Source organism: Octopus bimaculoides, chromosome 20 (genome assembly GCF_046866305.1).
Source record: "Octopus bimaculoides isolate indiv1 chromosome 20, ASM4686630v1, whole genome shotgun sequence".
Classification (NCBI taxonomy): domain Eukaryota; kingdom Metazoa; phylum Mollusca; class Cephalopoda; order Octopoda; family Octopodidae; genus Octopus; species Octopus bimaculoides.
Window position 1 is genome coordinate 34,342,357 of NC_142947.1, and position 12,500 is coordinate 34,354,856.

Here is a 12,500-nt window from a genome sequence, read left to right on the forward strand (position 1 = left end):
GTGGAGTGTGTGTGTGTGTGTTTGTGTGTGTGTGAGAGGGGCACATAGCCTTGTGGTTAGGTTGTTGCACTCTCAAATGTGAGATCATGGTTTCAATTCCTGGACCAGGTAGTGCCATTGTGTTCTTGAACAAAATACTTCATCTCATTTTGACATTTGACATTTGATACATTGAGCACCTGTTTGATGGCAGGACTGAGCTGACGTACAGCACAAACATTTGATCACTGTAAACAAATCATTTATGCAGGTTGTTCAACAAAAAATTGCAGAACCATCCGTTTTGGACTACAAGGGACTATTATCATCATATAGATAGATATACATACATATATACATACACACACACATACATATGTATAATATATAATACATACTAGCATAGTTCCGGGGCTGGGGGGCACTTTTGGTTCTACTGTAAGCAATATGTGGTTTTTTATTGTGGGGTTCGCAGCAAATGAAAGGGCCACCCCAGGTGGCACACACTCTAGCTACGCTAGTGTATAGCTAGTGTATATACACATAAACTTATAAAGTGAGAGAGACAAAGAAAGAGATCACAAAGGAATCTGTACATTGTTGTTTGACCTGCTAGGAATACCAGCCAAAACTCCTTCAAATCACATATGAGCTTAAAAGATGTGATGGTCACAACTTCAACATCCTGCATCATAGCTCTGGTAAGTACTAAGTTCAGTTCGTGTTGCTATGGTTAACATGAATTTAGATAATATATGGAGATAAATAGAGAGGCATCAGATAGTGAGTGTCTCAGTAAAAGTGTCTCGCTTCAACCAATCCCCCACCTCCTCTCTCTCAAAGAAATACAAGGAATATATACCCCAGCACAAATTCACACTTTTTCTTCCCCATATGTTTTAGTTATATACTGCTGAGAATGTAGTGAGTGTATATATACATACATACATACATATATATATATATATATATATATATAATATATATATATATATTATATATATATATATACATGTGTGTGTGTATATATGTATGTATATGTATATATGCTTGTGTGTATGTGGGTGTGTGATATTTAATATATATAATATATGAATATCCAACAAAGAAGACAGTTGTTATAAAGGTTTAAGCCAGTACAACATAGTCAGGCTGGGAGGAGAGGAATATGGAGGTTGGAAGGGGTGGTTGGTGGAGGTAGGGTGGATAATATGCTTTGCCCCAAATTCCAAATTCCCTGCACAAGAATGTCAAAATAATAAATAAAAGCATGGAGACAAGGTGGAATGGCAGTTATAGGGTGAGAGAGAGAGAGAGAGAGAGAAAGAGAGAGAAAGAGAGAGAGAAAGAGAGAGAGAGAGAGAGAGAGAGAGAGAGAGAGAGAGAGAGAGAGAGAGAGAGGATGTGGGTGAGGAACTGGGAAGCTATCTTGCCAGAAGAGAGAATCCCAGTATATGTATGTATATATAAATATGTGTGTGTATGTATGTGTATGTACAACATATATATATGTGTGTGTGTGTGTTAGTATGTATGTACATATGAGTGTGTATATGTATGTATATATGCATGTAGGTGTTTGTATTCTTTGTGTGGTTTATTTTGGGTTAATTCTTTCCATTTGCTTAAACTACATGTTTAGTTGGTATGGAGCCTTCTGTGATTAAATATCTTGAGTTATGCGGATGTAATGAAACCAACACCAATTGGTAAGCAGTGGGAGAACAAACACAGAGATACCCCTGTACCAACATATCCATACACGTTCACCCCAACACCACCATATACATATACACACACCAGTGTAGGACAAAAACCCCTTAGGACAAGCCTACCCCTCACCTAGGACAAAACCCCCATAGTTAAAGTGTGAAAGTGGACAAAACCCCCTTGGTCATATTTTTCATTTTTTTTTTTTCGTTTTTTCCCCCCTTTTTACTTGTTACAGCCATTAGACTTCGGCCATGCTGGGGCCCCACCTTGAAGAATTTTTAGTTGAATGTATTGACACCAGAACTTTTTTTTTTTCCTTTTTACTTGTTGCATAACTGGCTATGCTGGAGCACCAACTTAGATGACTGTATGGAACCCAGAATTTTTTTTAAAGCCTGGTCAAAATCACCTCTGATATATTTCGTTTTTTTTTTCTTTTCCTTTATACTTGTTAAATCATTAGACTGTGTCCATGCTGGGGCACCACCTTGAAGAATTTTCAGTCGAATATATTGACCCTAGAATGTTTTTTAGATGATTTTCAACCAGCACATGAAGTTAAGCTTAAAAGATCTTTCCACATGCTAGAAATAACAATTAAATCTCTTGAATTTGTTTTTATAATATCACGTAAACAAAACGGGAAATCGCGATTGTAAAAAAAGCTTTTATTATTCAAAATTCCGATTTTTAAGTAAACAAAAATATATTCAATCAAAAGTAAATAAATAGAAAAGAATGACAGAACACAGGATTCTTTACTGTTCAAAGTACATATTGTCTGAATTCTAACAAAAGCATTTACTTCAAGAGATGTGTAGAAAGATAGAAACAATAAGAAGTACGTTTGAACGACTAGCCTTCGGCGCCATAATTCTATTAGACCTTCAACGGCCGGCGAAAGTTCAAAAGTCAGCTCATTCTCATTAATCTCTGAGTGCCGAGAGAAGAAAACAAAAGACTAAATTTGAATTTTAAAATACTGATTTTTCTGCGACTAAAAATTCTTCAAGGCGGTGTCCTAGCATGGCCGCAGTCTAATGATTGAAACAAGAAATAAAAAAATTCCGGGGGTCTATACAGTCCTCAAGGCGATGCCCCAGCATGGCCGCAGTCTAATAGTCTAATGATTGAAACAAGAAACATTCTGAGGTCGATACGTTTAACTAAAAATTCTTCAACATGGTACTCCAGCATGGCCACAATCTAATGCCTGAAACAAGTGTAAAAGGAAGGGGGGAGCAAAAAAAATAGCCGAGGGGGTTTTGTCCACTTTCACATTTTAACAATGGGGGTTTGTACGGGCGGTGGGGATTGTGTCCTTAAGGGGCTTTTGTCCGGATGCCATATACACACACACACACACACACACACACACACACACACACACACACACACACATGATAGGCTTCCACTCAGTTTCTGTTTACCAAATTCATGCACACACACGCACTAGGCATTGGTTGCCAGAGAGAGGGAGGGGGAGAGAGAGAGAGAGAGAGAGAAATACATATATGTATATATAATGTATATATTCATCTAATATATATAATATTTATATAAAAGATGTGCGTGTGCTCAAAAGAAGTTCTAATACTTTACTGCAAGTTTTATTCACTTCCTAGTTACCTAGGTCTCATTCCTACGTTCCTAAGTAACCCACGTCCCACTTAGAGAAGCCTTGATTGAGGCGGACCTTAAAGACACGTAGAAAAGGAGTTTATTTTGTTGTTGTTGTTGTTTTTTTTAATGAATACTTTTATTCGTTAATATTTTCATTATTTCGTTATTGGTCAAAATGCTTCGTGGCATTTCTTACGGCTTTACATTCTGAGTTCAAATTCCGCCGAGGTCAACTTTGCCTTCATCCTTTCGCGGTCGATAAAATAATTACCTGTTGAGCACCGAAGTCGATGTAACCAACTAGCCCCGCCTGTATAAAAGATTACTTCGTTCTTGTAGTTAACTTGCAAGATTCTTGATGTAAAATTGATTGAAAAAGATTTTGTTGTATCTCATTATGCCAATATTCGTGTTCTTTATCGTAGTCCGGTAAATATTAAACTCCTTTAACCAAAAGCTCGAAATTTGATGTTGATAACGTCAACAGAGACTCAAAGAACGACGCTGAATATTCGTGAAAAATAATGAGCGCAGATAGGATGAAAGGAAATGGTCCCACTTAAGATGCTTAAGTAACATACATCGCTTTGCTATTATTAGTAGCAATCCCTTTACAGAACTTAAGTATTATTTTAAACATTATCATTCTAACATAATGAAAGTATTTTGAGCTTGGCGTCCACTTTCAAGTATTTTGTAAATTTCTAGTCAGAAAAAAAATTTCAATTTTAACATGCCAATTTTTAACGTACATCCCATATACTTACATGCATACATATATACAAAAGCATACATACATGCATATATACATTAAGAAAAAAGAGCTGGTTAGAATTTTGGATAACACATAAAATCTGCACACCAAACAATTTATGTGTGTGTATATATATATATATATATATATACACACACATACATACACATGCATAAACATATATAGATATATGTATCTAATCACATACATATATATATATATATATATATATATATATATATATATATATATATATATATATATACATGCATAAAAATATATAGATATACGTATCTAAGCATATATATATATGCATAAAAATATATAGATATATGTATCTAAGCATATATATATATCACTTTCCAGATTTTCCTGTTTTTCTGCTGAAATGTATTTATACCCACTTCTGTTTATAAATGCTTACTACTTTGAATCCATTAACCGCCCGTCCAACTTTCTTACACACACACACACACACACACACAACACAACACACATACAAACATAGAGTGTATTGCAATATATATATATATATATATATATATATATATATATATATATATATATATATATATATATATATATATATATATATATTAAAAAATGTATAATAAATGCACAAACGGAACACAGATAGAGAAGGCCGCCAAATCCTCATCAGTTATCTGCCAAAGGATCAACGCAATTTTACATGCCATTCTTTCGGTTTATGACCACAAATTCAAAGAGGAAAATTATCGTAAGCAATCGACATCGAAAACTTAAGAAAATAAAGATTTTTTTCGTAACTCTGACTTCCGTACTTTTAACGTGGAATCATCTCTCACCGCCAAAAGTTTCGAAGTAAGTTAAAAACCAAAGATTTGCGCGGTAAAGGAGATAGAAAGATAATGTTAAAAATCGAAAAGGTGGTTTCTCCGTTTCTCCTTGTTTTCTTTCTTTGAAAACCAAAGAATCATCAGAAATGTTTTGAAAAATGTGATGGGGGTGGGATGCCATCTGACACATCCAGGACGTCACTTGGAATTAGTGTTAATGCTTCCTCTTTCTGTTTGTGATTAACAACAAAAATAATGGAATATAGACATTACGGATCTATTCAATATCAGCGGCTCTCTCTCTCTCTCTCTCTCTCTCTCTCTCTCTCTACGCTTTGTCACATCAAAAAAATCGGGCGCAATCATTGAACGAATAAACTGAAAACGATTAAAACGTATATTTGTATGTATGTATGTATGTACATGTATGTATGTGTATGTGTGCATGTATGTATGTGTGTATGAGAGAAAATGTGTGAATCTGTATAGTTGCTTGACCTGCTGGAAATAACAGCCAAATCTCTCAATGACACACGCTAACATTATATAAACGAGAGGACACATTGGATAAGATGGGGGGAAAATACACACGCATACATACGTATGTATTCCCTATAAAAGAACTTTCTGTTTTTCTCATCCATTCCCTATTTAGTGAATAAAACGTTAAGGGTAAACCGTGTTCTACGTGACATATTCAACCAGTATCCGAAGTTTCAAATTTTTAGTTTTAAAAAATCTGTGACTGAGATTGGATAGATCCGACATTCCCAAAGGAATACACACACACACACACACACACAGAAAAAAAGGTGTGATTGTGTGTATGTGTGTGTACGTGCGAGCTCGCTTACCGGTATATCAAATTAAATTCCTTTATATCAAAAACAAAAAGATAACCATTCAGTAGAGATCACTGAAAATAAGCGGCCAGAGACAAAACTGAAATAAGATCTAGAGTAGATAACCCCCGTCCAAAAATCTCCTTCAGGAGGTGCCCCAGCCTGACCGTAACTCAAATACAGAACCAGTAAATAAATACAAGGAAACCTTGGGTAAGTTTCATCTAATAAAGCCTCGGGCCGACCAAAGCCTTATCAATGGTTCTGGCAGACGGAAACTGAAAGAAAGGTCGTCATATATATATAGAGATAGATATATGCACATATCCATACATATATGTACATACCTACATCTATATGCATACATATAAGGGTACAGGACATCAAAAAAACGTCCTGTACCCATATATGCATGTATGTATACATATAGATGTAGGTATGTACATATGTGTATGGATATGTGCATATATTTATATATTATTATATGATCGAACGCCACGCATCCTTTTCCAAGTAAGTTTTATCTATCTGTCTATATAGATAGATAGATAGATAGATAGATAGATAGATAGATAGATAGATAGATAGATAGATAGAAATGTATGTGTGTGTGTGTGTGTGTTGCCCCCCCCCCCCCCCGCCACCGCTTGATAATCGGTGTTGGTTTGTTTACGCCCTCGTAACACAGCGTTTCGGTAAAGTGACGATAAAATAAGTACCAGGCTTCGCAAAAAAAATAAGTACTGGGGTCAAATTTATTCCATTAAAAGAGTCTTCAAGACGGTGCCTCAGCACGACCGCAGTCTAATGACTAAAAGAAATGCCTGTGTGAGTGTTTGTGTGTGTGTACAGTATATAAAAATACAAAAATAATATACAATCCACTCCGAGTGTTCTTAATATTTTGTCCTGTCTCAACGTCAAAAACGGAATGGTTTGTTTTGTGCACGAAGACATCAAAAGAAAAGGAAAAGAAAAAAGTTTTCTATTTGTTATTTGTTAATTCACTTTTAGTAATGAGCCATAATTGAATTCTTATTAAATTAATTCCAATAACTTTTCTACTCACTTTTTTTTTTGTCTCTGACTGCGAGTGGGTAAAAACAGTTTTAAACCGCGACGTACTTGGCGTAAATGATGTTTTTGTACAGTCGATTTGTCTTCGTGTGTATATATAATTATATAGCTATATATATATGTATGTGTGTGTGTGTGTGTGTGTGTGTGAGGGAGAGAGAGAGAAAGAAAGAAAACGAAAGAGAGAGAGAGAGTATGTGTGTGTGTGTAAAAGCTGGGTGACTGTTATAAAAGTTCTTCCCTGTAATTAGATTTATATATGAGAGTGGGTGCGACGTTGTCATTGTGACTGATATGTATGTATATATATATATATATCACTACTTGTTGGTCTGTGAGAGTATGATGTTCTCGGAAGTGTGTGTACGGATATCTGAGTGGCATAATGTATATATGCGTGTTGATGTGTGACAAATATGTGTGTTTGTGTGCGTGTGTACACATATATATAAATTAGTCTTTGTGATGCGGTTGTGCGGGAACACCGTTTCGAATGGTTTAGTCCAGCGGTTCTCGACCATTTTTTGCCGGTGGACCCCTTTCATTTATATACCACTTGGGCCAGATCTCATAGCCATTCAATGTTTAAAAAAACTGTTAATATATTTTGTGTCCTGTAAAATTAAAACAAGTTTATTGCGCATACATTTCAGCAACAAAATCATATATGGCCCCACCAAGAGGCAGGATGTACATATACACAATTAGGATAAAATCATTATTTAATGATTAATCAGTGACCCGCATCCACATGTATGTACATTTACATGCGTGTATGTATGTGTAAATAAGTATATAACTGCGTGCGTGAGTGTTTATGGCTGTGCTTCAGTAACTTTCTGTATATAGGTCGCCTGTCTATGTGCGTGTGTGAAGTGTGTAGGCGTTTATGGGCACTTTTGGGAGTATCACTTAAAGAGATAGCATATGCACATCATAGGTTTGCTTTAGCTAAGTAGGTATAACCCACATCGTTGTATATGTATGTATGTACGTGTATGTATGTATCTATATACGTATGTATGTTGAATTGAAAATTCAAGTTCTAGTTTTATTTTTATTTTTCCCATTACCTAATTTTGTCGTCTATTTCCGATGTGGATACATTACAGCAACCAACTCCATTTGCTTGACTGCTATTTTACTTTATTGTTAACCGCCCCACCTCCCGGAAGTTTGAAAGCTAAAGTTGATTTCGGTTGGATTTGACCTCAGAATATAAAAAAAAAAAAAAAAAGCTTTCCCAACCAAATGGTTCGAGGTTCAGTCCCTCTTCGTGGCACCATGGGCAAGTATATTCTACTATAGCTTTGGGACAACCAAAAGCCTTGGGAGTGGATCTGGTCGATGGAAACTGAAAGAAGTCTGTCGTGTGTGTGTGTGTGTGTGTGTGTGTGTGTGCGTGCGTGTGTGTGTTCGTGTGGGGGGGAAGTATTTGCATTTATATTTGTCCCCCACCACCGCATGACAACCGCTGTTGGTGTGATTATGTTCCCATGATCAAGCGGTTCGGCAAAAGAGACAGATAGAGTAAGTACCAGTCTTAAAAAGGAAACAAGTATTGTGGTCGATTCATTCGACTAAAAGTCTTTTAAGGCGGTGCCCCAGAATGGCCGTAGTCGACTGAAACAACTATAAGATAAAACATAAATCACTCGTAACATTTTGTCTCATATTTTAACGATTCGGCCTATGACAGGGGTCGGGGAATTTTTTTAACCAATTACCCCAAAATGTATTTATTTACGCCGACGTTACCCCATTGGTTTGAAAGGAAGCTGGCAGAAACGTTAGCACGCCAGGCGACATGCTTAGCGGTATTTCGTCTGCCTTTACGTTCTGAGTTCAAATTCCGCCGAGGTTGACTTTGCCTTTCATCTTTTCAGGGTCGATAAATTAATTACCAGTTGTGTACCGGAGTCGATATAATCGACTGGTCCTCTCCCCTAAAATTTCGGGCCTTGTGCCTAGAATAGATAAGGAAGAAAATCATAGATTCTCTGAATTCAAAAGGTTTATTGGATCAATTTATATAGAGAATACAATTATAACTATAAATAAGTATAAAGCAAAGGCGATGAAATAAACTAGTATCATCATTATGAAACAAAATATATTTTTTAGAAACTTTTTCACTTCAGGTTTTGGAGAAATGATCATTTCATTTTTATTACAATTGCATCAAAATTAGGGCATTTTGATTCCAGAGCAATTTGGATACAGTCTTCGGGGTCCAATCGATTTCATTAAAAGGTTGAACTGAATAACTACTTAAAACTACTTAAACAAACCAAAAACACGTATCAAAAGATAAGATTAAGGCGGGTAATAGACAACTGACAAATAATATCTGTTTAGTCACTTGACAACGCTTTAGCAACCAAATTGTTTGTGGTTCAAAATGACGTGACTTCTCCTAAACACGTCCATTACATTGGACAGATGCAGTGTTGCCGGAAGAAAAATTTCTGTCGTAACAAGGAATACGTTTCTTTTTTTTATATATATAATTTTACTTATGTCTAATGAGTTCTCATTGATCCCAAGAATTTCGTTTTTACTCCACTTCAGGTAATTTACCCCGGTTCGCAGACTCCTGGTCTATGAGATCCTTGCAGTTCCCTTGCGCAGCACATTGGGCAAGTGTCTTTCTACTGTAGCCCCGAATTGGTAATGGTCAATGGTTTGTGTGTGAATTCGGTTGATGGAAACTGTTTGAAATCCTGTCATATATAACTCCCAACCTCTTTCTGAACGCTTCGGCAGGTATCATTGGAATCGACTATCCTGGCTACGAACAAGGACTTATCAGCTCCCATATGATGCATGGTATACAGTCACCTTAGCTCTGAGTCACTCAGGCGACACTCTGCGGCTAAACTCTACTCCCACTCCGAATTCTCTGACACTTCCAACCAGGCTTTCATCACTCCGATTATGACATTCTCCTTATTACTTTCTGAGAGCACAAACACTTCACTCAACTCCAGGCCGAACTCAGCAAGTAGCTCTCCCAGAATCCCCTCTGCCTTCCTCTTATTGGTGATTACCGATCCCCATCCATCCAAGTTCAGTGGCCAAATCGGTCCGAATCTCATTACTACGCAGTCCTACCTCAGGGCCAGATTCACTTCCTTCAGCACGGCATCCAGTTCAGCCACGTTGATGTGACTTCCGCACCATACGGTACTGTGTACCAATTTGGGCACATACCAGCTTCATCTTACTGGGTCTTCCGTCTTTACCCCCTCCAGGATCTCCTGTATGGTAGTCACTGTCTTCTTACCCATCTGTCCACCCTGCCAACCGTGTCCGCTAATCTCTTGTAGTTACATGCGGTTCAGAGCCATCCTGCAATTGGAATGTAGCCCGCCAGTTCCCCACACATTGAGAACAGTTCTCATCTGTTTATGCCGGTGCCCAGTTCTAGGATTTCATTTCCTCTCCGAAATACCAGTACGCCTGCCTTGTCTCTTCCCAGCTTGAGCCCCAGAGCAGCTCTCTCTTCCATCGTCTCCGGCGGTTTCGCAGTTAATACTCACCTCTTTAGGTGGCCTATAATCTCTGTTGCCCTCAGCACGGTCACGTCTAGTAAGATATCGTCAATATAGGAATTAGTGGCCTTTTTCACTTTGTCCACCTTTCCCAGGATGTCCTTGAGAACCGTGTGGAATCAACCCGATCCACAGCCTGGTCGGACAGTACGTCTGGACCATATACCTTACCAGTTGATACTTCCATAGTTTCTCAGCCGTATGTAACTGCAGATATGCCGACTTCAAGTCGACGATTGTGGGGCCCTGTCATCTGTCTCTACTCACGCAAGGTTTCTGTGCAGACAGCTGTAAGCTTGTTGCCAGTGTGGCACGATACATAGTAGTTCAGCTCTCGAAAGTCCAGTACCGGTCTGACCTTATTTTTCGTTGGTTACACGACTGTCATTAGCAGCAACGTTCTGCTCTTTACCTTTCCTTCCAAGGGATTAAAACACACTCCTCGATCTATCTTTCCACGGCCCCCTCGAACTCACCCCAGTATCTCCTATCAGGGTAAGCTGATAACAGATCACTTTATTTTTCAACGCGGTGGCCTCTTCATTCCAGCGCCACTCAGCTATCCATCCACAGCTGGCCATCGAACTTAGCCTGAAAATCCTTGTCTTCCATGGTATGTACCGGACATTTTTCTTCAGAGCTCTCCCTACTAGCCTGTTACAAATTCACGGCGCAAGGTTCCCCTGCACAACCAAACGTTACCCAGTCTTCACTAACTGCAACACCTCCTAGACGGCAACCACGTCCATTCAAAGTGACAGCTAAAGCGGATTTTAAAATGGCCACGCTGGTCGTCCTTCTGCTTATGTGACGTCATTACTCTTATACTCCCGGCACCCCAACCCACAACGCACGCACGCACACACACACACACACACACACACACACACACACACACTACATATACACTGGCTATGGGAAGTATTTGAAGATATATTTGGTAATTTAAGAAAGGAAACCTAATCTAGAAAAAAAAATCCAATTATTTTATTAGAAATTTGTGCGCCTGTTCTCGGTAAGATTTTTTATAAGATTATTCTATGAATCTGCCTTCAGCTCCGATCATAGTTTCAATGTGGGACCGGAATCATTGACATGCTTGCACTTATTCATTTTGGACATCATCTGAGCTATTGCGGCCTGTGGTGAAACTATGACGTTATGAGAATGTCGATTAGTCTCCCTTTCAACAGTGTTCTAAACTTAGTGATCTATAGCAGGGGTTTTCAAACTGTGGTCCGCGGACCAAAGGGGGTCCGCAAGGACGAGACAGGGGGTCCGTAGACAACAAATACTTTTTATGGGCAATTTGATTTTATATATGTTTTATAATCGAAATCTTTTAATTGACAATAAACCTATTTGTTAAATACTGTTAAATAAATAAATGTAAAAATATATGTTATTTTAAGCAAATGTTTATGTATAAATTTCATAAGCGTTTATAAGGGGGTCCCTAAGGTAAAGTCTGAAATATAAAGGGGTCCGCAAGTCAAAAAGTTTGAAAACCCCTGATCTATAGGATTTAAATCTGGCAAGTTTGGAGACCACAAGTTTGGTGTTACATGACCGTAGAGATTATTTGATATCCATTGTTGGGTTTATGTGGGCTTTGTGAATTGGTACTAAGATTTGTTGAACCGCGTATGGCCTTCCGCTACACATTTCATCCATCCAGGGCTTCGCAACTGTCTCCGGTACTTCAACGTATCCAGTAAAATTAATTCTGTGGAAAGATGTGAGATAGCATGACACGGCCTTCTTTACTTACCACTCCCAAAACCATCACAGTTGTGGGAACTTAGTGTACATCACACTGAGGGCGAGCTGGCAGAATCGTTAGCACGCCGGGCGAAATGCTGAGCGGTATTTCGTCTGCCGCTACGTTCTGAGTTCAAATTCCGCCGAGGTCGACTTTGCCTTTCATCCTTTCGGGGTCGATTAAATAAGTACCAGTTACGCACTGGGGTCGGTATTATCGACTTAATCCGTTTGTCTGTCCTTGTTTGTCCCCTCTGTGTGTAGCCACTTGTTGGTAGTAAAGAAATAACACTGAGGGCAACAGAAGGATCTGCATATAACTATCTGCCATTTTTCCTGATAAACGCTTGCCTTGGTTGAAGTTTTTCTCGTCAGCGAA

General features: G+C 38.2%; 1 long non-coding RNA gene across 1 annotated transcript in view; it reads right to left on the minus strand.

Moving 5' to 3' along the window:
• Window positions 1-8,059, minus strand: part of LOC149131672 (uncharacterized) — a 39,528-nt gene extending 31,469 nt beyond the window's left edge. The window contains exon 1 of the long non-coding RNA XR_016237645.1: window positions 6,799-8,059. This is a non-coding gene — a long non-coding RNA (uncharacterized LOC149131672). The remainder of the gene's footprint in view (window positions 1-6,798) is intronic.
• Between the last annotated feature and the right edge of the window lie 4,441 nt (window positions 8,060-12,500).